The sequence below is a fragment of the Anas acuta genome, chromosome 1 (genome assembly GCF_963932015.1).
Source record: "Anas acuta chromosome 1, bAnaAcu1.1, whole genome shotgun sequence".
Taxonomy (NCBI): Eukaryota; Metazoa; Chordata; class Aves; order Anseriformes; family Anatidae; genus Anas; species Anas acuta.
In genome coordinates this window covers 114,006,752-114,032,536 of record NC_088979.1, presented here as the reverse complement: position 1 = coordinate 114,032,536, position 25,785 = coordinate 114,006,752, and the positions used below count along the sequence as shown (strand labels likewise).

The following is a 25,785-nucleotide window of genomic DNA, read 5'->3' as shown; positions in this document are numbered from 1 at the left end:
CCACCCCAGGTGGTGGTGCTCTGAACCAACCAGAGGAGTCTGTGATGCTTCTGTGAAAACAGATTTTAAAAAGGTTGGCAAAAGCTGAGAGAGGGACCTGAGACAGGGAGAAGGAACAAGGCCAAAAGAGTAGGAGGTAGTGCATGGAATTGGTAACACCCCTGAAGGCCTTGCAGCCCGTGGGAAGCCCAAACCAGAGCAGGTAGCCCCCAGAGAGACTGCAGCCTGTGGAGAGCTGCTGGGGCTTAGGGAAAGAGTGAGGGGGAAGGAGCAGCGGAAGAAAAGAATGAGAAACAAGTAGTGGCAGAGAGGAACCACTGCACCACAACCTACTGTGGCCCCTGTCACCTCGCTGAAGTGAACAAGTGTAACCTGCAGCAATAACGAGAGGAGAGGAGAGGCATCTGGAGTGAAGTCAAGCATGAGAAAGGTATTTTCCCAAGTGTTTAAATGTTTTTCTTCTTTGTTTCCCCAAATGAGTAATTAAGTCTTTATGTTAATTGGCAGTAAATTAAGATAATCCCCCAAGTTTATTCTATTTTGTCTGCAACAGCCTTGCAGGCAACAGTAAGTGTTCTGCCGCTCTTTATTTCCACCCAACACTTTCCTGGTTCTGGTTTTCCTTATTTCTTCCGTTCCCACTGGGGAGGGCAAGCAAGTGGCTGGGTGTGTGTGCTGCTGGCTGGGGCCAGCCCACCACACCTCCACGTCTGTGGCATGAGAAAAGCCATTCCTCTCCTCTCTGACTGGTGAGGTAGGTAGAGGGGTAACAGCATTTGAAATGGCTGCCTCAAGCTGCCATGGAGTTTCACCTTCAGGGATTTTAAGGGTCAGTGAGCGAACTGTCAGCCAGGAATTATGTTGTTACCTGGGTGAGGTAGAGGAATAGGCAGTCATCCTAATTCCTATGACTGCATGGCAGAGACTGCTGTGTATGCAATGTGCCAGTTACCACTGATCTGATCACTCAGAAATGGCCACCCTCACGGTTATGAACACCCACAAGTGAATCATTCACTCTTATTATGAAGAAACTCTTTCAAAAATCAGTTTTCAAATAATACCATGCTTATTTCATCGTACCTTATACAAGACAAATTCAGGGGTGTTTTTTAAACAGCTCTACAATAATCTCTCAGGAAAATTGGTGTCCGTCTTAGCTCATTGCTCAGTCAGCAGAAACACAGACACCACGGGGCTGAGTGCTTTCTGCAGTGCAAGCAGGACTTGGCAAAATTAGGGTAATTCAGACAGAAGTCCAGAAATGATTCTGAGAGGAAAAACAAACAACAACAACAAAACAAACAACAACAATAAAACACTGAAACTTCTCAGGGTTTTTTTCAATTGGTTTGTTGGTTGGTGTTTGGTTTGGTTTAGTTTGTTTGTGAGTGGTTTTTTGGTCTTTCTTACTGACTAGAAGTGTAAATTGGCTGTCCAAAAGAAGAATGTCAGTTTGCATTCCTCTCATGTTGCCCAGCCAGAATATTCTGGACTTTTCCACCAAGTCAGTAGGGTTGAAAAGAATTAGCTCCTAAAAACCTCTTACCATCCGTTCCCTTCTGGCATTTTCTGTTCATCGCTTGGACCGTATAGTTGGAGTGAGGTCACTCCAGACCTAGCACGCTGGGGTCCTGGCATATGAGTGTAATTCTTTTGCTAAAACAACTAATCGTGATCCTTAAAGAAAAAGAACTTATTGCATCTATTTTTCAAATAAGCAAAGAAAAAAAAATTCAAAATTAAAAAAAGAAGGTGACAACAACTATTTGCAGTTTTCCTTTCTGCAAAAATTCTCATAAATATCCTCTTTAGCATCTGGGGGGGTAGGAAGGATAGGAAGTCTTCAGTAAGATTTTTTTTGTTGTTGCTTTTTTTTTCTGCTGTTGTTGTTTTTTTGTCTGCCTTATTTTTATTGTGATACTTCATGTGAGTGTATCAGTGGTGTGTCCTTGCACAGAGAGCATCAGGCAGCCATTGGTAACTGGTGCTGCTCCTCAGAGTCCTGCATACCCGGGGAGTTGTGACGGGGACCTGAGGATAGCTCTGTCACAGATGAACCTGTCGTCTAATTGAGAGCATTGTTCTGTGCTATATAAATTCTTTAACCACTCGGGAGTTTTATTCTTGTGTTTTTGTTTTTTTTCTCTCAAAAATAGTTTTCTTTAAATGTTCGTGCCTCATTTAACAGCAATTACTGCTAATATACTTCCATGGCATAATATTTTAATGTACATTTAGCTTGACTGCATGATGATGCAGGGATCTGAATTGGAAGTATTGCTGTGGGAATCCACATTAAACTGTGGAAGTAAGATCCTACACTTTGTCTATTGTGAATCAAAGGGGCTCCTGAGACCTGCCACCTTATCCTCCAGCTACGCCCGGTGTTGTAAAAGCCAGATAAACCACAGGATATAACTGAATCTGTCAAAAGCTGAATTCTTGCTGCCAAATGGTGGCGGGAGCATTGCAGGCACCACCAGCATTTTTGTCAGAAGGGTCTCATTGGTAAAGTAGAAAGTCCTGGAGTGCAGCAACTGCCAAGCTGACCTCCCATTCCACGCCATCTTTCTGCCTCTCTTAAGAAAGTAAATGGGGCTTCTTTCCACCTCTCCTCACACTGACCCTTGCCACCTATGTTAGCAGCTGGACCTCCCAAAAAGCTTTTCTTTCAGCTACTGCTGTGGCTGTGCTGTTTCTCTTAGCAGCACATCGTATCCAGACACCTTCATCTCCCTCCTCAAGCGTCAATCCTAGGGCTGCCATCTGCCACACAACCAACGTTTTCCTAGCAGTTCAGGATGTTTGCAGGCTAACAAAGCCCAGCACAGCTCTGAAGCAAATGTATCTCTGGTGCTATTTCAGCTTAAAATTCAGTGTTTTCTCCCTCCCACCCTGACAGCCTCTGGGGACAGCGAGGGCCCGAGGGATGTGGGTTGTGAACCAGGACGCTCCAGCCAGACCTGTCACACTGCAGCGCAGTGTGTGGCTGCGATGCACGCAGGCCCTGGGTGACAAGCACAAACCCAAGGGACGGCTGAGCCCCACGGCTGGGCAGAGGTGCCAGGCTCGTGCCAGGTGCCCCAGCCACGTGCTGGGATGGGACTGCAGAGCTTCACGTGCTCTGAGCAGAGGGGTGCCATGGCTCTATCGCTGCCTCAAACACACCAAGGATTTTCAATATTCTTTTCCAAAAACTGCATCAAAAATCGTATGAGAGATGAGGGTAGGGAGTGGATGCTTGTTGCGTTTTCCTATTTTCACTCATGAGATTAAGGAACTGCTGTTTTGTCCTTTTCTCCCTGAAGAACGTTTCACCGCTGCCCAGGTGCACTTCAAGGAAAGGGGGAGAAGCAGGAGCAGCAAAGAGCCAAGGCATCAGCGCCAGGCAGACTGCAAGGTACGGTAAAGCTGTCTTAAGTGAAGGGAGGCTTCTTGCCCATACCATTGAGATCTATAATGCCCAGACATTAGGTCACCTTGGCCTCTCTTAAGGAAAAGCATGTGTTCAGGGAAAGCAGATTGTCTTGGCTGTCAGTTCCTGATTTAGCCCTTATTCAGTATTTTCTTTTGAATTTGGCTACCCTAGCCAAACCCTGCTTGGATGATTGGCATTTTTATAGGAGAGTAGCAAATAGCAGATGACAAATGATTTACATCTCCTGCAGATTCATGAAGCTTTGGATTTATAAACATTTTCATGACTATGCCACAGCTATATAAATGTTTCCAAACAAAGAAAAACAGAAGCTCCCAAGGTGCGGAGATCTCTGGATAAGTTTGTTATTCCAGAAATGAAGTTTGTTGTTTTTGTTTTTTTTATGGAATCAGCTGCAGCACTTGATGTGTCTCTTACCCTTTTGTCTATCCCTTTACTTTTTCTCTTCCATTGCCCACTTCTTTTTGTTTATCCCCCTGCTTGCCTAGGTGTTTTCACCCTTATGAGCTTTAATTTCAGTCGTGTAGAGGTTTCTCATCATATGTTGATTTCTAAGGCATGGAGAGCTTATGGATGCACTCACTTAATTGACTGTGAGCCTCCCTTTTCATATCACCTTGTTCCTCTGCTAATCAAATTCTCTGCAACCTCCTCAGAACAAGGTGGTTAGCTTCACCATTGAAATTCATGAGTGAACATTTAATCTCATTTAGTGGTCAAAATGGGAGGGCAGAGGTGCCAGCGTGGAAATCCTCAGGTCATGGTATGATGTTACTGCTTAGCTGTAGGAAGCATCAGTGTATTTTATGAGGTGTCCCTAAGGCTTCCCAGCCTTCTCTACCCCAGGATTGTGCCATCACTGAGCTGCTGATGTTCTGGTCTAGCAGAGACTGTGCCCCCAGTATAGAAGCTGGGATGGGAGCTATACCCTGGCTTTACTGTCGGGCCCTGTGGCTACTGTTACTAAAATCTGAGCAAAATGTCAGATTAATGGCTGGCGGGAAACTCCTTCACCATGCTGACTTCTTGGAAATACATTTCCACCCAAAGCAAACAACCCCCCTCTTCAGACAGCTGCGAGCCTCTGTGTGAATGCCCTGCTTGGAAGCAGGCTGTGGGATGAAGGTGGGATTGAGACCGTTGGATGTCATCGCGTTCTGGTTGCACAACCCTGTGCCGCCGCCTCTCACGCTGCCCTGGCTGCTGCTGGGAACCACACACGGGGGAATCACCTCGCTCAGGTTTGTGTGCCAGAGCCTGAGCAGGGCTGCTGTCGGAAAGGTGAAATGTTTTGTCCCCTGCTCGGGGAATTGCCAGGGAGCTTGCTGCTGGAGCCTGGTCTCCCACAGCCGTCACCCTAGAGCTTCCCTCTCCGGCTGCCAAAAAGCATCCTGAAGCCAAGGAAAGCTACTTGGAGGCCCATCTCTGGCTGCCACGTTGCCAGCAGTGTCTGCTCAGAGCTCCCTGTTGTCTCCTCAGGTAAAAACTGAGAGCAACACCCACCAAAATAAGCTTCCAAAGCTCTTTTCCAGAGAGAGGAATACCCATCTTCCAGAGCTGTTTTTCTTCCATATATGCAAACTAGGAGCAAGCAGTGAGTTACTAAAGTTCGTGTGAGTGTGTACATACACACGTATGTGCATCATAAGGAGATTTTGGTTTGAAACTGCAGTAAGGCACATTTGCCAGCACATAAATTAAAAGCGAAGAGCTATATTAAGCAGGAGAGTCAGCACAGAGACCTGCAGGGAAACACGGGTCTCTCATTTGAGCGAGAAAGCATCTGCTGTCTGCTGAAAGCAGTTTCCTCGCGCCTTCTCTTCTAACACAAATTTTTCTGTCTTTAAAGCCAAGCCCTTCCCCGCAAGGATTTGCTAAAAGGGTGAAAATGCGCGGGGAGCATTCCTCCTGCAGCAGTGCCACTGGAGCCTCATCACCTTAGCTGACCTCAGGTGTCTCCATGCTCCAGCTCTCTATCTCAGCTCATTTTCCAGGAGCTACTGAACCTAATTACAGAGGAGAAGACAACCTCAGACTGGGGCAGGCGATGAAGCAGGGGAGGGTGGACAACACGTGCATCCCCCCCCCGTGTGTCCTCATGCGTTACTTCTCCAGGATTAAACAACTCTCACCGTGGGAAGGGCAACGTCTGCCCTTCGGGAGCACGGGAGAGACAAGTGGAGGAACAATGGCTCTGAAGCACAGCTCTGCCTTCCCGGCAGCCTCCACCACTGCCTGGGGCACCCTCGAGCAGCCTTGGAGGCCGATTCCTATGGGTGGAGTTAAAAAGGCCCTGAAAAAATTATAGGGAATGGATTTCCTGCACAGAGATCAGGGCAGCAGGAGGACTGGGCTGAAGGAAAGATAACAGCTGTGGAAAACTGAATGATTAGGAGGAAAGGAAACTGATTTTTTTCTTTAATTCTTGTCGCAGAAAAAAAACAAGAGGACATCCATTAAAGGAACCTAATCAAGTTTGCTTTCCTGATTTTTCTTGAGTAGCCCTTGGAACATAAGGAGGGCAGGAGAGAGGATGAAATCCTCTGTCAGTAATGCTTTAGAAACCCCTTGCTATGTAACAAAAGAAAAAATATATCTACATAAAAGGAGGCAAATCCCCATCTAGGTCATATATGTGCCAGTAACTTTCAGGAATTGAAAAGAAACTTCTTCAAAAGGCAACTTAACAAGTAAAAATTCTCCACAATAGATTTTTGCTACCTTTTTAAAGAAATGCTTCTTTTAGTTACTCTTGGAAAAAAAACAGTCCCAACAGAAGGGCAGTAAGGGCCAGTATGACAATAGCACTATTTCAGACATTTCTGAAAGCTTATCGCTGATGAATGATACAAAACACTTTCACTGAAGTGTAAGCCAGGCTGTTGGCCTGCTTTCTGGTAAGATGTGTGTGTGTAATCTGCATTCCTGCCTCTTGCAGGAGAGCTGTGATGAACTACTTCAGTCACTGCTGCACGCAGTTTTGAAGTTACATGAAGGGAGAATTACACTTTTTTTTTTTCCCCTGCTGAAAGAGGAAGGGGATCTTCCCATGGACTTCATCCCGATTTTTTCTTTGAATAGAGCTGCAAGCAGTTTTTCATAGCAACATGCTGCTCAGTTGCAGAAATCCTGTCATTTTGCTGGGGAGGGAGCCAGCCGGTACTCAGCGGGAATACTGATGGTGTTCCCCCACCCTCCTGCCCTGTCTCCTCGTGTTGCACCGTGTTGTGTGCAGCAGGTCCTGGAGGGCACCGGGGCCAGGTGTCTCTGCAGACCTACTCGCCTTCTCACCTGGAGCCCAACCAAGCCTCCCGAGTGTTTCTTTGTGCAGTGGGCTTTTTCCAGCGTGGCTGTTTTCAGAACAAACATCTCTGCTTCTCAGCTGAAATGCTGGGTGCCATCTCGCATGCTCCCTCCTCTTCTCCTGGGTGGTCCTGTCCAGGGAGCCCTCGCCCCTTCCTGATGAAGTTTGGGTGACACCACGTGTTGTACTGACAGAAGGCTTTGGCTTCAATAAATGTGCAAAACATGAGGTGTTTTCATTTCTCCAAAAGTGTCCTAGCTTGTGACATTCAGGCACTATATGGTACAAATGATTAGGATGTCTGACTGCTGTACAACAGGCAGGGGAAAGCACAACTGCAATGTACAAGTTAATAACAGAAGTCCTGACCACACCGGAGAGCGCCTGACGAGGAGATGTGACTGTATTCCTGAAAAACTGCAGCGCAGTGTCTATAGGAAGCCTTGCAGTAACTGCTCTGGGAGATCATCTCTTCCACATCTGCTTTTCAGGTCTGGCTCACTTCAGAACACAGAACAGGATTTTTGAAGAAAAGGGTTTGGGCAGGGGGTGCATGTCATTCTGCCAGGCCTGACCTCCCTCCCAGCTCTCCCAAGCCCGTTGGATCTGCGCATCCCTCCTGGCGTGTGAGCAGGCCTGGAGGACCTCAAGGTCTTGGCACAGCTCTCCTGTCACTCACCCTGCCGGCTGCCAGCACCCCCAGGGGCTCAGGGACAGCTCTGAGGAGCAAGAGGTCGGTGAGAGGATGTCACACAAGCAGCAGAAAGACTCAAGGAGAGGAGAAAGAGACCATCTTCTCTTTAGTTTCGCAGGGTAAAGGATGCAGAATTACTCTGACCACAAACACCATGGAGGAAAATTGTGCTAATTGCATGACTTGTTGCTGATAAATGTGTCTGAACTCCCTGTACGCCTCGAGACCTTTTCCTTCAGAGAGGCAGACAACTCGAAGATGTTCTCATACTGCCCAAAATTTGAAGGCTGGGTGCTCTGGCTGTGGGGGCACCCCATCAGGTAACCCACTCCAGCCAGCCCCGTGCTTTTTATTTGAGGGGTTTATTCAGCAACCCCGTAACATTCTGGCTGCTGTTCCAACATGTCCACTTCTGAGCAAGATCTGAGAAAGTCCCCATCACGGGGACCCATCATGGTCTTGGAGCTTGAGATAATTCACGAAGGGAATCTTCTGCCTGGTGTCTTTGAAGGCCCAATTCTGCCGAAACAGCACGGACGGGTTTTCCCCTCTAACTCCCGCACGCTGCGGATGTTCTGACCTCTGCTGGCAGCAGACGGGAATTACCGCAATTCTGCTAATCGGCGATAAAAGGCCAGAAAAAGAAGCACATCGGCCAGCATCGGTGTGAGTGTCGGCAAAAATAACATTTTAAAGCGGTAAAGCAGTTGGGTAAATTGACAGCTTTTCTTTTTTTTTTTTTTAATAGAAAAGAAAAAAGATCAATAAAATATTATTTTCTGTGCATTTTGAAGAAGAAGGGTATGAAGAGTGAAGGAAAAGGGAAACATGCCTGAAATTTCCAAAGAAACTTGGACGCTTCAGCAGCACTGCGCTGATGAGGGACATGACTCTGGCAGGAGACGTGTAAGCAAACCCAGAGTCCCTCATCTGGGTTTGTCCCCAGCAGCTTAAAATGACTGCCTTTATTAAATATTTCAGCAAATTCTAACCTGGATCACAATAACGAACGTTTGGCCATTTTCTCCCCTGTGAAAGTCAGCTGGCACCAGCTCTTGCTGGGGCTCCTGCTGCCCACGCAGCCCTGCGCAGCCCTTGGCCAGCTCCTTGCCCAGCCACCACTGTTTTGGGACAGCTTTGGGGGCATTTGCCTGCACCAGTTCCTGCCCGAGGGTGCTGTGACTCCCAGGGACTCCCCTTGCCCATGAACTTGTCCTTCTTAAGAGAAAAGAGCTTCCTCCATGATCCAGAAAGACACATCATAAATGCTATTTGAACTGTCCTGTGCTCTGTGCTCTGCCAGTCTGGCCTACAGGTTGCTGCGGTTAATGTATACAATTCCCTATAACTGCACGAGCTGCCTCTTTAATCTGCTGGATCAGACCCACCTTGTTGCTCTGAAGCAGATATGCATAGTAGGCTGACGAGAAACAGCTGAAATGTCATTGTTTGTGCCTAGCGGGCCTAAATGCAGGTTTCTGTAAGAGTTTCCAGAAAATTTCAAGCCATTTAATTGATGACACTTTGTTAAAATCACTAACCAACATTTTCTGCTTATCATAAATGCAAGGTAAAAATGCTTCAGATGCTCTCTCAATTTTAGAACAAATCTGCAGGGATAATGATTTGTCTGGCACCGCTACAAAATGCTGAAAATGTCAAATGCAATGACTTGCGTGTGTGAAAAAAGTCTGCAATTATGAAGCGGGGTCATTTTTCGCTGGAAAGCACCAATTGCCTCTGAATAAATAGAAAACATTCCTTCACCTCCATAGCACTGGGTAGCATCCATACCTTTATTAAAAGATATGTTAAAAAATAAATAAAAAACAAAAATCTGCAAGCTTTAAAATATGCGGATGCTACTTTTTTGGATATAAGTAACAAAGACCTTTGCAGAAATGACTTAGAGGCCAGAGACCAGACCTGTAAGTTATTGACTGGCTTTTGGAAGCGTGCTTCTACTTCTCTGAACTACTCAATCTTCTCATGGAGCTTAAATACCTGGCAAGTCTGCCTCAGGCCCGGTGACCACAGAAATGTCTAATAAATAAACAAACTGCTTGTGTTTTGTCAGCTTTGGGCCTGCAAGAAGACATCCTTGGTTTTCGGGAAGTCTGTCAGGTGACACTTGGACATACAATGAAACTCAGCAAATGCTGCTTGTATTGTGTGGTATTTCCTTTGATTCCCTGAGCTTGAATAAATGAATTACTATTTTTCTTCAGAAAACGGAACAAAAACTAAGTAAGAGGCAAGTGGGGGTGCTTCCTTGGTAATGAAGTCTTCCTTTTGTGCTTTTTAGAGCAGCTCTATTTTCCAAATACCTGTTCTGCAGAAGCTTTAAAGGCCTCATCTTCTAACAATGCGGTGTCCTCGTTGAGGCTGACCTGCGGCGGACCTCTATTTACCAAACAGAAAGATGCTAATTATTTCGTGTATCGGCCTTAACGTGATTACAGCGAGCATGGACACTGTTTGTTGTTATAGCAATCTGAATTAAATTATGCTTGTGCCAGCACAATTAGGATCGCCCCACGAGTTTACTGGGCTGGTATTTTAACGTGGCATTTCAGAAGCTTGATGAAAACAATGACAATTTCACTTTTGCACTAGCTAGAGCATGCAGGCCAACTGACTGAAAAGGAGAAAAAAAGAAATTTCTTTAACAAATCCAGAGTAGGGTGTGCTGGTTTTTGTGTAAATCCCTACCTTTCCCTACCCCTCTGAGCATTATAATGCATACTCATAAAAAAAAAAAAAAAAAAAAAAAAAAAGCAACTGGAGTTAAAAAATCTAAACTTACACCAGGCCTTCCCTATTAAATGAATGCCTTTGCACCGTGGAAACCATCACTATATTCAAGCTTTTCGACAGCGACGAGGTAACAAAGCAAAAGAGCCGTGGTTGGGCACTCTGGTGGATAGCATATGGGTGCACCTCTGAGGCAGGGGCTGCAGGGGTCCCGCCAGGTGGCAGGGCATTTTGGGAAGGCAGATGGAAAGACAAATCTTGCAGGGTGGCCAGACCTGCCCTGCCTGGTCAGTGCTGCTGCCCAGGCCTGGTTCCTGCCCTGAAGAGCCCCAGCTACTTCCCATGGACTCCTTCCCAAGGGACATTAAAGCACGACCCACTGAAGCAGCATGTTGCATCAGAAGGGGCTGATGCCAGGCCAGCCTCAGCCAAAAGCTGGGAGCTACCCCAGCTGCCCGGCCATCCAGATCAGCGGAGGCTGGGGGTGCTACGCTGTGGGGGGTTGACCTTGGTGGGACCTCAGGTGCCCACCTTGCTGCTCTCCCACTCTGTCTTCTCAACAAGACCGGGGAAGAAAATGTGATGAAACAGCTTGTGGGCTGTGATAAGGGCAGGGAGATACTTCAGCAGTTACCATCACGGACAAAACAGACTTGGACTGTAGAAGATTAATTCAATTTATTGACAGTTAATAATAGAGTAAGCAAGAGGCACTGCAGTATTTCAAGCACTGCTCCCACACGGCTCTGTCCCACGGGGTCCATCCATCCCTCAGGAGCAAACTGCTCCAGCACGGGTCCCCCACAGGCAGCAGCTCCCCCCAGACCCCCTGCTCCTGCGGGGGCTCCTCTCCACGGGCTGCAGCTGCGGCCCGGGACCTGCTCCTGCGGGGGCTCTCCATGGGCCGCAGCCTCCTCCAGGCCACATCCACCTGCTCCACCAGGGGCTCCTCCACCCACGGGGGGGCTGCAGCACGGAGATCTGCTCCATGTGGGACCCATGGGCTGCAGGGGGACAGCCTGCTCCACCAGGGGCCTCTCCACAGGCCACAGGGAACTGCTGCTGCCTGCCTGGAGCACCTCCGGCCCTCCTGCTGCACTCACCTGAGGGCTGCAGGGCTGCAGCCTCACTCCTCTCTCCCAGCTGCTGTTGGGCAGTGTTTTTTTTACCTTTTCTTGCTCTCACAGAGGCCCAACCAGCATCACTCACTGGCCCAGCTCTGGCCAGTGACATTTTCTTTTTGGAGCCACCTGCAGCTGGCTCTGGTCTAATGTGGAGCAGCTGCTGGGCTCTGCTCACAGAGGCCTTCACTGCAGCCACCCCGCTACCAAAGCCATGCCCTGTAAGGACAATTTATATGTGCACCTCTAAGCAACAGGGGCCATAAGCTCCTTTATTTTGCTATACATTCCTCAGAGATGTAAAGTAGCCTGGGCACTCCTGGCTGGACCAGAACAGCAGCAGCATGACGATGCTTGAGCTGTGCCAGAAATGAGGCCAGCAGCACTCTCAGCCAGAAGCCATGACCTTTGGTGGGAAGCAGGGCATGCCCAGCATTGCAAACCCTCTGCCAAACCTCATCAGACCTCCAAGCTGTCTGCTACCACCCCCGTTCAGCATCATGGATGTGCAGATGTCTCGGCTCCACTCAGCAAGGATTTCTCAGAGGGCACCTCCACCAGCAGGCGCAGAGCAAGTGCTTCCCCCTCCTCCATCCTGCAATGAGACACCTACGCTGCCTCCAGGTTTTATTAGCTATTGTTGGCACCGCGGCTGTGCGACTGGCTTTGTGTCTCTGTCCTGGGAGGCAAGGCTGCGCTATCAGTAGCTTTATTACACGAGGATGTTTGGGGAACGGCCAGCGAAGGTGAAGGAGTGTATCCTGCCTCCTTTCTGCTGTTTTGGAGGAAATTTTGTCAGAAGCTTCCTGAGGGCCCAGCAGCGCGTGCAGGAGCTGGAGCTCCCAAAGGAGGAGATGTGCCTGCACGCTGCTTGTGGCTGGCTGTGCTCCCAGACAGCTGTCCCACGGGGTGAGAGCCAGGGGGACATCCCTGCCACACAGCCCCACAGCCAGCCCCTGATCACTGCAGGGAGACCCAGGGCAGCCCTGACAGGTGCTGGCAGGGGAGGGACGTGCGGGGCTGTAGCAAACGATGCACAGCTTGCCAAATCATAGAAATCCTCAGTGTGCTCAGGGGGAAAAGGTGTTCGTTCTTCACAGGAACTCCGGCGTGAATAACTCAGACATGTGGTTCAGCTTCCCAAAGTGATGTTAGTCCTTCAGAGGTGCGATTCTCTCGGTGGCAGCAGCAAAGCAAGTGATGCGTTTAAAGCCCGTGTGGTCAGTACGACAGGAGTCTCACCGCAGCAGAAAATCACTCTGTCAGATACTTAGTGGGATGCCTGGCTTCCAGAAACACACAGTGAAGCAAAATGAGCTGAAATCTAGGCAAATGCATTGCAGCCAGCAGGATGACACACACGCTTTGAATAATGCAGGTGCTTAAGGAATTTGTGTAAGCAGGGAATGTAGTTTGCTTTTATTTCCAGCGCTTTGTATAATTTGGTTTTTTTTATATATTGTGAAGTCAGAAATGAGCAATAGGGTCAATTCTACTGCACAGGCGAGGATCGCACATCTATCACACAGTTTCCAGAAATCCTCTTGGAAATTTCCTGAATATATGACCTTGTTAGCCAGGCCTTATATTCTCTAGGATTGTGGTAATCCACGAATGTGAAACAGCCTGTGAGGGAACCAGTTCATGGGGAAATTCCCACACAGCTGAGCTCACTGATCTAAATGGTCTAAGACTGTCTTCAAAACTGTGAAAGGCTTCAATAACAACAGAGCAGCAAATGCAGCTCCCCCGGTTTTCACTATGTCCCACCCCCCTCACAAACAGTGGAGTGGACAAGGGAACATATATTTAAATTGTGCAACTGTAAGGTAACCACCAGCATTCATTAACCTAGGAATCAAACATTGTGGGAGGAAAATGTTGTGATTGTTAAGCAATATTTGCAGTTAGTCGTACTGGGGCTGGCTAGGTATGCTTAATCAAGCCTCTTCCCCAAACTGTCCACCTGGACAGTGGTGGGACTAATGGTGGAGTAATGTCAGCAGGTTAGTGCTCAAGGGTGAGATTCACATCCTGTTTGATTCGGTTTTTGCTGAAAAACAGAGTCAGGAGATACCTTTTATTAGAAATGGGATCACAGCTTAAATGCATTCATGCAATCAGCTGTCAGTAAGCATCCTCTTCCATCCTCCTCTCTCTGTTTCACCCATGTGAATGGTGCCTGCCCTGCTACAGAGCACATCCATCGCTGGCTGCAGGGCCAGGCCTGCCCCAGGAGGCTGCCCTATCACATGGGAAGCCCATACATCCTAGAAGAGCATCAGCAGCACCAACAAAACTGATTTTGCCCTTCATGGGGGTGATGACACCTCCTCTGATGTCTCTCCCCACCCTGTGTTAGTGGCACTACCCTCCTGGCAGTGCAAGGAAGGATCCTCCTGGGCCCAAGCAGGCCCCAAACCCAGATTTCCAAGGTTTTAACTGCTCTGGATGATGGGTCCTCTCTGGATCCAAGCATTACCAGCTTAGAGCTCCCTACCGTGCTTGGAGCAGCTGGTGGCCAAAGCCAGCCCTGTCCTCCAACAGCAGGAGCCCACCATCAAGTCCAGTGAGGCTCCTCAATAACGACACCAACTGGAGAGAAAAGAGTTAGAACAGCTGATTTTTTTTTTCCTTACAACCCCGAAAACAGCAGTCTCCCCTCCCTCCCAGCAGCAGCATCTCCCCGCAGGGCTGATGTGGGGGTGATGCAGCTGGGTGGCGGATCCACCTGCAGCGGGCGTCTCGGCACAGCGGCGCAGGGGGCATCCTCTGCTGCCAGCAGCGACTGCGTTTCATCCAGGTTCAATCTATGGATCTTAATATAGATCTTTGTTACGTTGGACCGAGTGCTGTTCCCGTGAAAGCTCTGCCTTTTGGAACAACGTTTCAATGAGTTTATTATAAGAGCACTCATCAAATTGCGGGGGGGTGGGGAGGAGCTATTTTAGGAACCGAAACTGAACTCATGATATTTAGCATAGAGCTCTCCTATAGGCACCTCCGAATTTAAAAACGAGGGATAAAAGTTAGGAATCGGGCTTCGGTAAGGACAAATGCTAACCTCAGCGTGATGTTCGGCAGCTCCCCGTGGCCAGTGAAGACAAGGCAGCGTACAGCCAGCCGTGTGGACTTACGGAGCAGCCCTTACAAGCTGAGCTCCTCTGTAGGGCACAGACTAAGTGCAATAGAAGAGTTTGTAGAACTAACGTGATACAGACGGTGAGGAAAGGGTACCTGTGACAGCCTGGCTTCCTTTTCACACCAGCAGGGCCATTTGTTTGAAGCGAAGGAACAAAACCAGCTTATTTCTGCAAAGGCCTCCCGATAGCAGCACGGTCTGAATGCCAGCACCGTGAGTACAGCCGGGTGTCGTACACCCACTGGCCTTCTCCTGTTCGTGCCGAGTGTGAGACAAATTATTTACCTGCAATTCTGCTGTCAGCAGACGCGGAGGCCGTGTCTCAGGAACGGGAGCTTCCCTTGGCTGTTAACTCTTCTCCCCACTAGATGGCCTGGATCCCCACCCGTGTGTAGGGAAGCTTTCTTCTCCGCACTTCGCTCAGCTGCACCCAGCCAGCCCTGGCGCTGCAGGATCCAGCCCACCCTGGGGAAAGGTGCTCGCTGCCAGCCCTGGGGGCACCACCGAGGGCAGTGGGCTGGGAACCCATCCTCTGCCTCCCGACCCTACGGTACGTGGTGTCACCGCACCTACAGCTGGCTGCCGACAAAGTGGTGCCGATCCTGAGCGTGTTTTGTTTTGTTTTGTTGTTTTGTTTTTCCAGGAAATTGTCTTGGGAAGCTCACATTCTGCACTTAAAGGCAAGGTTTTGTAGCACGCAGATATTTCACCCACACGTTGCTGTTCCTTTCGTCACTGCGCAGGACTTTTATGCAGCTTTGAGCAGATCAACACGCTGCGCAGCAGAAAGCAGGCTGCCTTCGCTCTGTGTGGATGTGCACGGACTCGTAGCTACCTAACATAGGGGACGGGCTTTTCTGACCTTTATGATTCTAATGCCCTCCTTGCATGAAAGAGGACAAAAATATACGTGCACATACAAAAAAAAAAAGTATCTCCTGCTACATTAATCTGTGAAAATAAGAACAAGAGATGTGAGCTCCTTTTCGTGCCCCAATCAGAATAGGAGAGAACAGCCCAGTGTAAACATGCAGTGAGAGAGCAGGAAGAACTGGCACCTTTCAGACAAAAAATGTCATCTGATCTGGAGTCAGGACCTCTGATGAAAAAAATGGGAGCAAAACAGCACAGCAGCAAAATCAATGTTTGTTTTAGCTCAAAGAACTTGAGTCCAGGTAACCTAGAAAAACTCACATTCCTGCCTTAAAACCAGAGATTCATGCCTAGGAGAGGAATCCAGCACAGAGTGAAGGAAAAACTCTCCCGTTACAGATTTTACAGCATGACCATCTCTTTGCATTATGTCTGCACTGCTCTCAACTATGTCAAAATCATATAGCCTAAGGAATCCATGTCCTTATGGTGGAGACATAAAATATGCATATGCGTTATTAAAGTTGCATTAGTTTTGTTCAATCTTCAACACAAGACCTTGGAGGCATTGTTGCGTGGAAGAGCAAACACCAGTTTTGGTAGTTAAGGAGCATGAATGCTAATTCCCTCTCTGATACTCACCTAGCTTGAAATTTCAGCTCCGACACTTACGCTGCAGTTTCCTTCCTTGTGAAGCAAGGAGGAAATAGCGCTGTGTTTGCCTCGCAGGGGTATCTTGAATTGTTAATGGCTGAACCCTGCTTTGAATGCACAAGGTTGGATGCTCAGTGGCTCTGCGTTTTTAAAACCTGTGTCTTTTTCACGAAGTCAGAGGGCTTTTTAGTGATTCATCTAGTTTTTCTTTGGTCATCTGTGCGACAGGCTGTGGAGCTGCTCCCAGCGGACAGGAGGAAGGAGCACAGAGCACACCACAAGTACCCGTGCAGAACAGACCAGTGGTGCATCCTGCCCAGCACACACTGTGGGCAGTGGCCCCTGCAGCGTGCTTTGGAGGAAACGGTGGACATCCCCTCACAATTCTACCCATCAGATGGTCAATATTATACTGTGGGGACAAGCTCTGCATCCCAACCTGCTCTGTCACACATGCCATGGCAGAAGGTTAATGATGCCTGGAAGGACCAGAATAGAAGTGGTTCCAGCAAATATCAGTATTCCTCCTTCCTGTACTATCTGGATCTGCACCTTAGCATAGACCAAAGCCACTTCTGCAACTTCCTAGAAGTGCTATCCAGAAGTACCAAAATCCTCATGCTAGGCTGCACTGTCAATGCAATGTGCTCCCATTTCCCTTCAGAGAGCTTTGTCCCTCTTCTTCATTGGTTAGCATGCCAATGCCTTGTCTGACTCACACATCCTGACAGAGCCATAGTTAAGTGCACTTCATGATGGTCAAGGAAGAAATACCACCACCTACAACCATCACACATCCACAGCACTGGCCATTGCTATAGGATCTTTTTCTTTTAAGCTGCTGAAGAGATGAACATCGCAGGTCCATCCAAGACAGGCAGCTGGAAGGTTGATGTATCCTATCATGGCTATGCCATGGAAAGGCTCAAGAATAGGAATAAAAGGTTGGATATTAAGGCAACAAAGCAGACTGTCTAATGTGAGCAGTCTGCTATTAACCAGCACACAAGGAGCCTGAACGCAAGGTGAGTTGTTGTATAACCTCTGTGGAGCTGGTGTAGGACTGCAGCCTTTCACCCTCTCTAGCATGTGTGGCAGAGATCTCCTTTCTTCTTCAGTAATTAGAAGTGAGGCCTCAGAATAGAAAGCAATCAGGATAATACAGTTGCAGTACTGATGTCAGGTGGGCATAACCCAGAGCACGAAGAAAGAAAGCAACAGCACATTGCGTATGAAGAGTAGCAGTTGTCTGTGAAGTGATAGGACCGGTCAGTTAGTGGATTAACAATTTAACAATTTTAGCATCTGTTCCCACCAAACTGACTCTCCTGAGGGAAAGCAAAAACTAGAAGCTTGTTTTTTCCTTTTTTTGTCTTTTTTTTTTTTTTCCTTCCTGAGAGAGACACACTCTGTGATGGGGGAGTTCTTAGTATCAAGTAAAGTATTGAACCATAAATGAAATATTGCTTTTCATGATCTCTCCCACACAATGAGAAATCCTCCAAGGCACCAAAAGGTGGTCACTGGAGAAATGCAGTCTGAGATAATACAGATACATGGATCAGGCTGGATGACTGACACAATTGTTTCCCACATTCTCATGAGGCTATGCTGTTGAAGTTTGGCATACTCATCCATACAGAAACAGAGCTGCATGCAAGCAGTCAGAGGAAAAGCAAATTTAATATTTGACCTTTCTTTCTGAGATCATCAAAAGGTCAGCTTTTTTGTTAAATTTGGTTTCAAACACTTTTAAGCGGAGATTTTGAAATTCGTCCTGGTCCTCAGATTATAGGGGGAAGAAAAAAAAAAAAAAAAAAAAAAAAAAGGAAGAAAAACAACTTTAAAATTTCTATCACAAAAGGTCATTAGTCTAACAATTTATCATTCTACTTCATTTTCCATCTGTGGGACATGTAGGACACAAAACTTCTAATCTGGAGAAATTAGGGTCATTTTAGGTCACTAGTTCAATTTATTGAGCTTTAGGCAAGACATCTCTGAAAGGGGAGCAAGCATGTTGGAGTCACTGATGCTGATTGTCATTGTAAGTTAACAGGTCAGCTGCAGTCAATTAATAAAATATAAGCAGGCCCTGAGGTCTGTGCAAAGAGGAACCTCATCTTGGATGTGTCTCAGCACACATATCCACAGAAGCTTCCACAGTAAATAACGACTTGACATTTACATTACCATTTTATGTTATGTTCCTCCTTAATAACACTAATTCAACAATGTGCTAGGACCCAGAACCTGAAAATCACTGACTTGTCTAATGAAGACTAAAAATCATTGGAAGAAAAGTGTCTTAAGGCACCATGGAAGGTGCTGTAGATGTCACATTTTCATTGAAATTTTCATGTGCTGAGTATCCAATATTAACATCCCTTTCTTCTCAAAAGCACACCAAGATCTTTTCTGACTGCAGTCCTTCTAAGAAGAATTTCCAGAACTCAAGAATTCAGAAACAAGAATCCCATGAAGTTTGTGAGGGATTTTGTTCCTGTAAACAACCTTACAGGGCAGGTGCTCGGAGGCTATGGCTAGTGGTTAGTAGTTAGACCTAAGTACTGAAGTCTCCACTGCTGTTAAGTCTCATGCAAAGTAAAACTGTGATAACAATCAGAGGACACGACAGAGCAGATAAAATGTCTCTATAATGCCGAGGAACAGCACAGTGATTGTGAAGGTGATTTGGGTGAATGATTATGAATTTCTGCACCCAAAAGTACACACAAATAATCTATGCAAATCTTTAAAGCACTCACAGGATCAAGTTTGAAGTGATCTAATATCAGGCTAACGCTTTCCTCTTGAGGAAGAGAATACACTGGTTCTGAGCAGAAGCTGTAGGCGAGCCTCAAGTCATCACTTTCCAGCCAGTCACAACGGAGCGGGTCACCATCAAAGCTTCTGTTCCCCTTCCTCGAGTGTCCACCTAATAAAAGGCTATTTCTGGGACAGAGAAATGGAAAGAGCAGATGAATGTAAGTGTTCAGCATCTTTTATCTTCTGCAGATTCTCAGGCAGAACAAAAATATCAGAGACAGGTTTAAACCCCCCAAGAAACCGGTACTTGAGTCAAAAGCCTGAGATGTTTTGAAATGTAACTCAGGTGAATTATCCTCAGCACACCTTGACAGAAAGTTGTCGCTTCTCTCTCACCTACTGAATTAATTCTGATTAGAAGTTGGATTGTAACAGGCTGGAAAAGCAAAACTTATTGAAAAAAAAGCTGGGAGGCCAAATGTCCTCTTCATCAGAACCCATGAAGTGTCCTTCTCTAATCCTAGCAGACGTTCGCTGCTGGCTTCCTAAAATATTCCTCCCCCAAATATCAAAATTCTATGCATTTGCTCTTGCAGCAGCTACTCCACAAAGGACATCACATTGTCTGGCTTTCCTCTAAATTATCTCTACATGTTTGGCTTTTGACTGGGAGCTTCTCTGATCAGAGAGTGCTTGGCACATTTCTAGCATGTACTACTGATTAATTAATTGTAATCAAAGAGAGACCTGTAGGTACAGGCAGATTGCTCGCCTCCTTGGAGAAAACATTTCCTTTCTCACATCCACTGTCTGCAAATGAAACAAACCCCAACACGCAACCCTGCCTTTGTCATCGTTCTGTTAGAAAATTTACATTCGGGGACTAAATGACGGGAAAAGCAGCGACATGTCCCACCCAAGAGCCCTAACTCCCACCCCCTTCTCTGTTTCCAGCTGTGACTAGATTGAGCCTCGCATCTGGACCACCACCTGCATCGCCTAATCCAAGTGCAGAGAAAAGATACCTCTCTGTGCTATTAAAGATGAATCCTGGTGAATTCCCTGCCATCTGTGGGCAGCACCAGCCTGGTGCTCCCCAGGAACAACCAAGAGCACTTGACTCAAAAACAATTTCCCTCCCTAAAAACCTCTTAACACTAATAGCAGAAAAACAAAACCTAGTAGGAAGGAACAAAAGGAAAGAGGCTGAGGGGATGGGTATAGAGGAGACTCCTTCACAAGCTTGTTTTGGTACCTGCGTTAGCACAGAGTGCATCACAGGAGAAACTTACTCTGGAAATGAAACTCAACGAGTATTACCCCCTCTTGGAAGGTTTTTGGAACAAAGGTACAATCTGGCTGAATGTTGATGTTCCTCAGAAGTTGCCTATTTCTGAGGCAAGCCAATAGGAAAAAAAGGGGGAAAGGAAAAGGAAAGAAAAGGGAAAGGAAAATGAAAAGGAAAAGGAAAAGAGGAAAGAAAAAAAGCACCATCCTCCCACCTGTTGTAGCAAAGATTTTGACAAGACAGCAGGTATAGGAAGCTACTCATGGGAAAAAGCTGACAACTGATCTGTGACCAGAACTATCCTGCATGACTTGGCCACAGCGGGCAGTGAAGCGTGCTAATATGACACACTCAGCTGTGTGTCTTTTCTGCCCTTTGTGAATACTGAGTATAACTATGATATCTGGGGGGAACGGGGGAGAATCTATTTTATTCAGATGAAACAGCCTTAACATGCAGAAAGGATGATGACTAATGCCGGACAAATTAATTTTGTTGCAAGATTTGTTTTATGAAAAGCCCCAAATGAACCTTTTTAGTTTGCTTCCAAAAAGCAGTGTTCTTTACTGACGGCTGGCTTTTACTCAGGGCATTCTTAGAAACCCCCAAATGATCAGTTTGGGGTTTATCAATGTAGTTATTTGCAGGTGTGGAAGAAAGGAAGTAAATAAAAATATGATTTGACATTTCATTAGTAATGCTAGAGATGGCTGTGCTCCTAGCAGAGGCAATGAATATTGCACCTGCTGGAGTGCAAGCAATAAAGGCAAATGCATAGCCTGCTCTGACCTCTAGCCTTCATTACCCAGAACAATATGCTGCTCCCTGTATCCGAAATCATACCAAGCTTGTGATAGCAGCAACCAGTGGCTGGATTTACATCCACCCAGCCAGAGTTAAATTGCTATGATTCAGCCACCTCCTTCCTTTCTCTCTTGAATATAACCTGTCTTCTAGCTAGACTGCTGCCTTTCCAGTTGGGAATAAGCCACTGTTTTAAAGAAAAAGAACTGTGTGGGTGGAGTGAAATGCTTGGAGGATATATGCTCTGCCATTTAGATTTTTTCTCCCTATTAAAGAACGGGTGCAAGAAAGATGCCAGAATCCAAAGCACAAACTCAAGTGTGCAGCAGCATCTCTGAGCTTCTTGCTTGGTCTTTCAGATGACCAGATAGAAAGGGCAGAAGGCAAGGTTCTGGTTTCTAGACCAACTCCAAGCAGTCAGCGGTCGCTAGTCCAAATATTTTAATGGTAACATATATTAACTTCAAAGTAATATTCCTCTATAAAGAATGTAGCAAATCATCTACGTTACAGTGGTATAAATAAGATCAGACTTTGACCCCTGTATGAACATGTAATCAATCAGTGAATCTGTGAACCCTGTGAACAAAAAGCCATATCCTTGTACTTGATATTTTAAGGGATTAGCAGAAAATACTTTGTTTTGTGTAAAACATAGTGCACGGGCTTGTGCAACTGTATCTTGAAGGAAAGGTTACATTCACAGCACTTTATTAATAAGAGCTTAATATTTCTTCTGGCATCTAGTTCTTCACTTAAGAATAAGAGCACCAAGAAAACGCAGTGTTGGTTGTGTATCCGACGTGAGTCATAGCAGCTATTTCCCAGCTCCTGCCTTACCCAAGGTGCCTACATTTGTCTCTAACAGGACCAATGGTCAGCCTCAGAGAGAAGCGCACTGGGAAAAGCCAACGTTTGAGCTCACCGAACAACCTGCATGCCTGCTATCTCCTGGCAGAGAAAGTTAATGTAGCTGAGTGACAGCATCTCCCTGCCCCTCTCAAACTGCTGCTCCAGTCCACACAAGAGCCCTGCGGGGTGCACCGTGATGGTAAGTCTAAAGGTGTTCATGATACGGCTGTCTGTGTAATGCATCTGAGCTTGTCTGGACTAGGAAAACTAGCTTATGTATGTGGAAATCTATCTACAGAGATATATAGTGAAAGATAATAGTCTGTGTCCAATGATTTCTGTCTCCCTTTGGAGATCTGACCACTCTCTGCTGGTCTCTGCTTGCAGGGCTGAGCCCTCGCTCTGCTCCTCTCCTGACCACCTCCCTCAAGCAGCTTACACCGCTGTGCCCGCCTGACTTAATTAGTGCCAGTTGTGGGTGGAAACCAATTCTCTCATTGACTCGGCTGCTCACACGCACACACTCACATGCACACACCTTTCCAGGATGAAATTCAATGTTCAATGGCACAGAGGAAGCTCAGATTAAGACGTGACCTGAGAGTGATGTCAGCTCTCTGGTCACAAAGCTAATGAGGAATAGCCACGCTGGTGGAAACACTCCCTAGGTGCTGCACAAATGGCAGAGCCCTTCCTAGAGACATTCGGCACAAGCTTTGCTACCTGGCCATGAATTCAGATCCAAAGTTATCCTATCAGTATTCTGCTTTCAGCTTGACCTTGCTCTCTAATTTGGAAGAGTGTTGCAGGCAGTGAGGAACAGGGCTACCAGTAATTATCGACAAGGCTGCACCTGAGGGTACCCTGCAGCATCACATTTATGGCATTCATCAGAGGGGTGGGAGACGTGAGCAAATGTGCTCAGGTATGAAGAGGAATTGAGCCGTGATCCCTGTAGGTGGGTATGAGCTATGACCAGAGTCTGAGATGTGCCAGGAGCTGTCCCACCTCCCTCTCAGCCTCTTCCCTGCACCACAAACAGTTGGTGAAAGATGTTCAGTCAATGTCAACAGTGTTTTTGATGGTAAATAAAACCTACCTAAAGGGAAAAATAATAATGCTCAGCTTTACTCCTGTATCACTTAGCCATTTATGAAGCTGTATGCCTAACCAAACACTACTCCTCATCAGGTTCCAGTATATAACAGAAACAAAACAAAACTGTAAATAAAGAAAAAGAACCCCCTCCAAGAGCATAATGAATTATTATTTAGTTTTAGAGTGCAAAATGGAGGTGGGGCATCTAATTTGTGGTGATTTTCAGTGAAAGTCAGCATTTCAGCGCCTTTTGAATTTTTCCCTCATAATTTGTAACTAAGAGCCTAGACTGTGAGAAAAGAAGTGTCACGATCATCTGGATAAGTGAACTAAATGGTCCGTCTTACCTCAGCACCTCCGCAGAAATTAGTCTGAGAAGGCTGGTTTGGGATCCCTTGTGAATAACACCTTTACTCTACAAAGCAGGAATAATGACAGTGCCTACTCTTACATATCACTTACAATCTGTAGCACTCAAAGTACTTTACAAAGTACAGGAGTCATCCTTTGAATGACCTACTCAAATATGGAGTCAGGAGTTCACGATTTGTTCTCAGAAGAGGGAAATGGCAGTAGCAGCAATGTCCTTGTTTCGTCCATTTGAAATGAAAACTTTCCATTACATTGAATAAGCCACATGTGCAGGCCTCGATGTTGATCAAAATCTGGTCAAGGTGGCAACCGTAGTCTGGGGGCAGCACTTAAGTACATGTTTAAAACCAGAATGCTCCCTTCACCGCTGTGTTCACCGAAGGTAAACGTCCAGCATGTTTGAAGTGTTTTTTTGAACCATAAACCTCTGGGCCAAGAGAGAAACAAATTCATGTCTCAAGTGAGCTTTGCAACCTGCTTTTGGATATATAAATCTCAAGGCACCTCATGTAATTACAGTTTCAAGAGCAAAATATAAGAGGAAGTATCTTTAAAAAATGTTGCCATCACTTCTGCCACATAGGTATTTATGATCTCATCTCTATCTGCAGGGTCAATACTTCCACCTAGAGGTGGCTTTCCATAAGAGTGTCAAATTTATGTTGACGCTTTTGTTAAGCCATTCTGCAGAAATGAATGGTGTGGAGGCTGGGGAAAGCTCATGTCTGAAGCCGATTATTCCTGTCTGGCAGGAGTCGTTCCTTCCATTTTTTAAGTTGTGACCTATCGCTTCCTGGTGATTCAGTGACACTTCAGCATAGAATCTGTGCAAAACCGTGCTGACACAGATGCAAGGCTCAGGTGGGTTACCCAGTGAAACCAGCGGGCAGTTCAGAGGAACCAGAATTCTGACTGGTTTACTTTTAAGATCAAACTTGTCTTTCTTGGCTTGCTGGAAGGCTAGGGAGCATTCTCACTCTTCTGTTGGTGATCACTCCTAAAGTCTCTGCTTGAAGGGGGTGAAGTCCTCCCTCCAGCTTAATGGAAGGTATCTGCAAAACTTTATCCTCAAAATGCTCTTTAAAAGTGTCACATAGGGCCCTCTATGCAAAGGTGAATTCTACAGAATGGTGTCACACTAATTCCTTTAGTGCACACACACCTCATCTCTGAAATCTGTTCTTACTTCAGAAATTGTTAACAAAACATTTTCGCATTCAGGAGCCCTGCTTCTGTTTTTGCATGTGTGTCTGGTACCCTGGTATAACTTTAACCATACTCAGATACAGTTGCTTTAATTGCTGGCAGCTGAAGACCTAGAATGGTTCACATTTAGTTAATACTTTTTCATTTTTAATTCTTATTTAATGTATTTTATTTTTTAATAATTTAATAATGTATGTAAGAGTTGTGATTTATTTAGTACAGGGACAAACTGGTGAGTGTGTTTAACAATATCATTTTTTTTCCACTTATAACTTCCTTTTTGGTTTTGGAATGCAATTGACATTGTATTATTCTGAATTATGAAAACCTTCAACAATTGCATGGTTCTTGGAATATCAGGAAAGTTAAGTCTGTCAAAACCAAGAATGATGCCTTAGAGACAATGAATGAAGTCTTGATCATTGAAATCAAATGTACAATCTTATTTGATATCAGGGAAGCCAAGCATTTAATATGAATCACAGTTACTCAGAAACTAGAGGTGCTACCTTTGCAGAGGCTTTCCACAGAAAGCTTCAGATCTGGGTTTTACACAATTTAACTGAAGGCAAGGTTTCTGAAAAACCTTGTTGGGAAATGTGCTCCTGTTAGGTCTCTACACGTAAATCACCGTTCACTGTATTTGAACATGCCGTGCGCAACGAGACAGGTTCCTACCATTCTGTTTGCACACTTAAAATAAATTTCCGGTTTTGCTTGGCTTTGCTGCTCACGTTTCAGAGCTGCTGAGCTGGGTGATGAGCAGGTGGACCCGCTACCACACCCTGAGGCCTCACCGGTCTCAGCCCCAGGTGGTGCGGGGAGGCCCTGCCCATCAGGGCTCCAGAGTGGGGCCACGCTCGGCTGAGGTGCCAGAAGCCTCCTCTCAGCCTGGTTTCAGAGATCAGGGTTTGGTTGCAGCTTTCCTTCAGGATTCCTGGGTGAGTAAGTGCAGAGGATGTGGCCTCTTGTCATCCTGATGTCTGATCTGTAAACTGGGAATAGCACGCTGCTTCTGCCCCTTACCTTGTGCACCCACCTGCGCTGGCACACCTTGTTAGTTACCAGCACAACATTAAAATCGACATCCTAAGATAGTTCGTGGCCCCAACACATTAATCACTTTAAAAGCATGGTGAAGCTGTGTGTGGAGAATCCTTCTGCACATCTGAAGACACTGCATTATTTCATCAGTACTAATCAGCGCTAATCAAACCTACCCATTAAATTAACAGATAAGTAATGCCCAGCTGAAAAGCTCAGCAAGCACTGGGGCTTTTTCCTTGTGCAGCAGAAGTCTGTGTATCACAGCTCTGCTCTTGTTGCTCTACTGCTTCAGGCTGCTACCAGCACCAAAGCTGCTCGCTGCACCCAAGGCCACAACCACGCTCCCAAGCCGTTGCTGCAAGGTG

The 25,785-nt window shown here is 46.4% G+C and overlaps 1 long non-coding RNA gene across 5 annotated transcripts in view; it reads left to right on the top strand.

Annotated features, from left to right (window-relative positions):
- Positions 1-11,489: 11,489 nt before the first annotated feature.
- LOC137862349 (uncharacterized) overlaps positions 11,490-25,785 on the top strand; it is a 40,549-nt gene continuing 26,253 nt past the window's right edge. For 3 of the 5 annotated variants that reach the window (XR_011100202.1, XR_011100196.1, XR_011100191.1), the window contains exon 1: positions 25,643-25,782. This is a non-coding gene — a long non-coding RNA (uncharacterized lncRNA). Of the gene's footprint in view, positions 18,972-19,707; positions 19,807-21,713; positions 21,897-25,642; positions 25,783-25,785 lie in introns of those variants that run through there. The other 2 variants (XR_011100205.1, XR_011100203.1) reach the window with 2 other exon arrangements.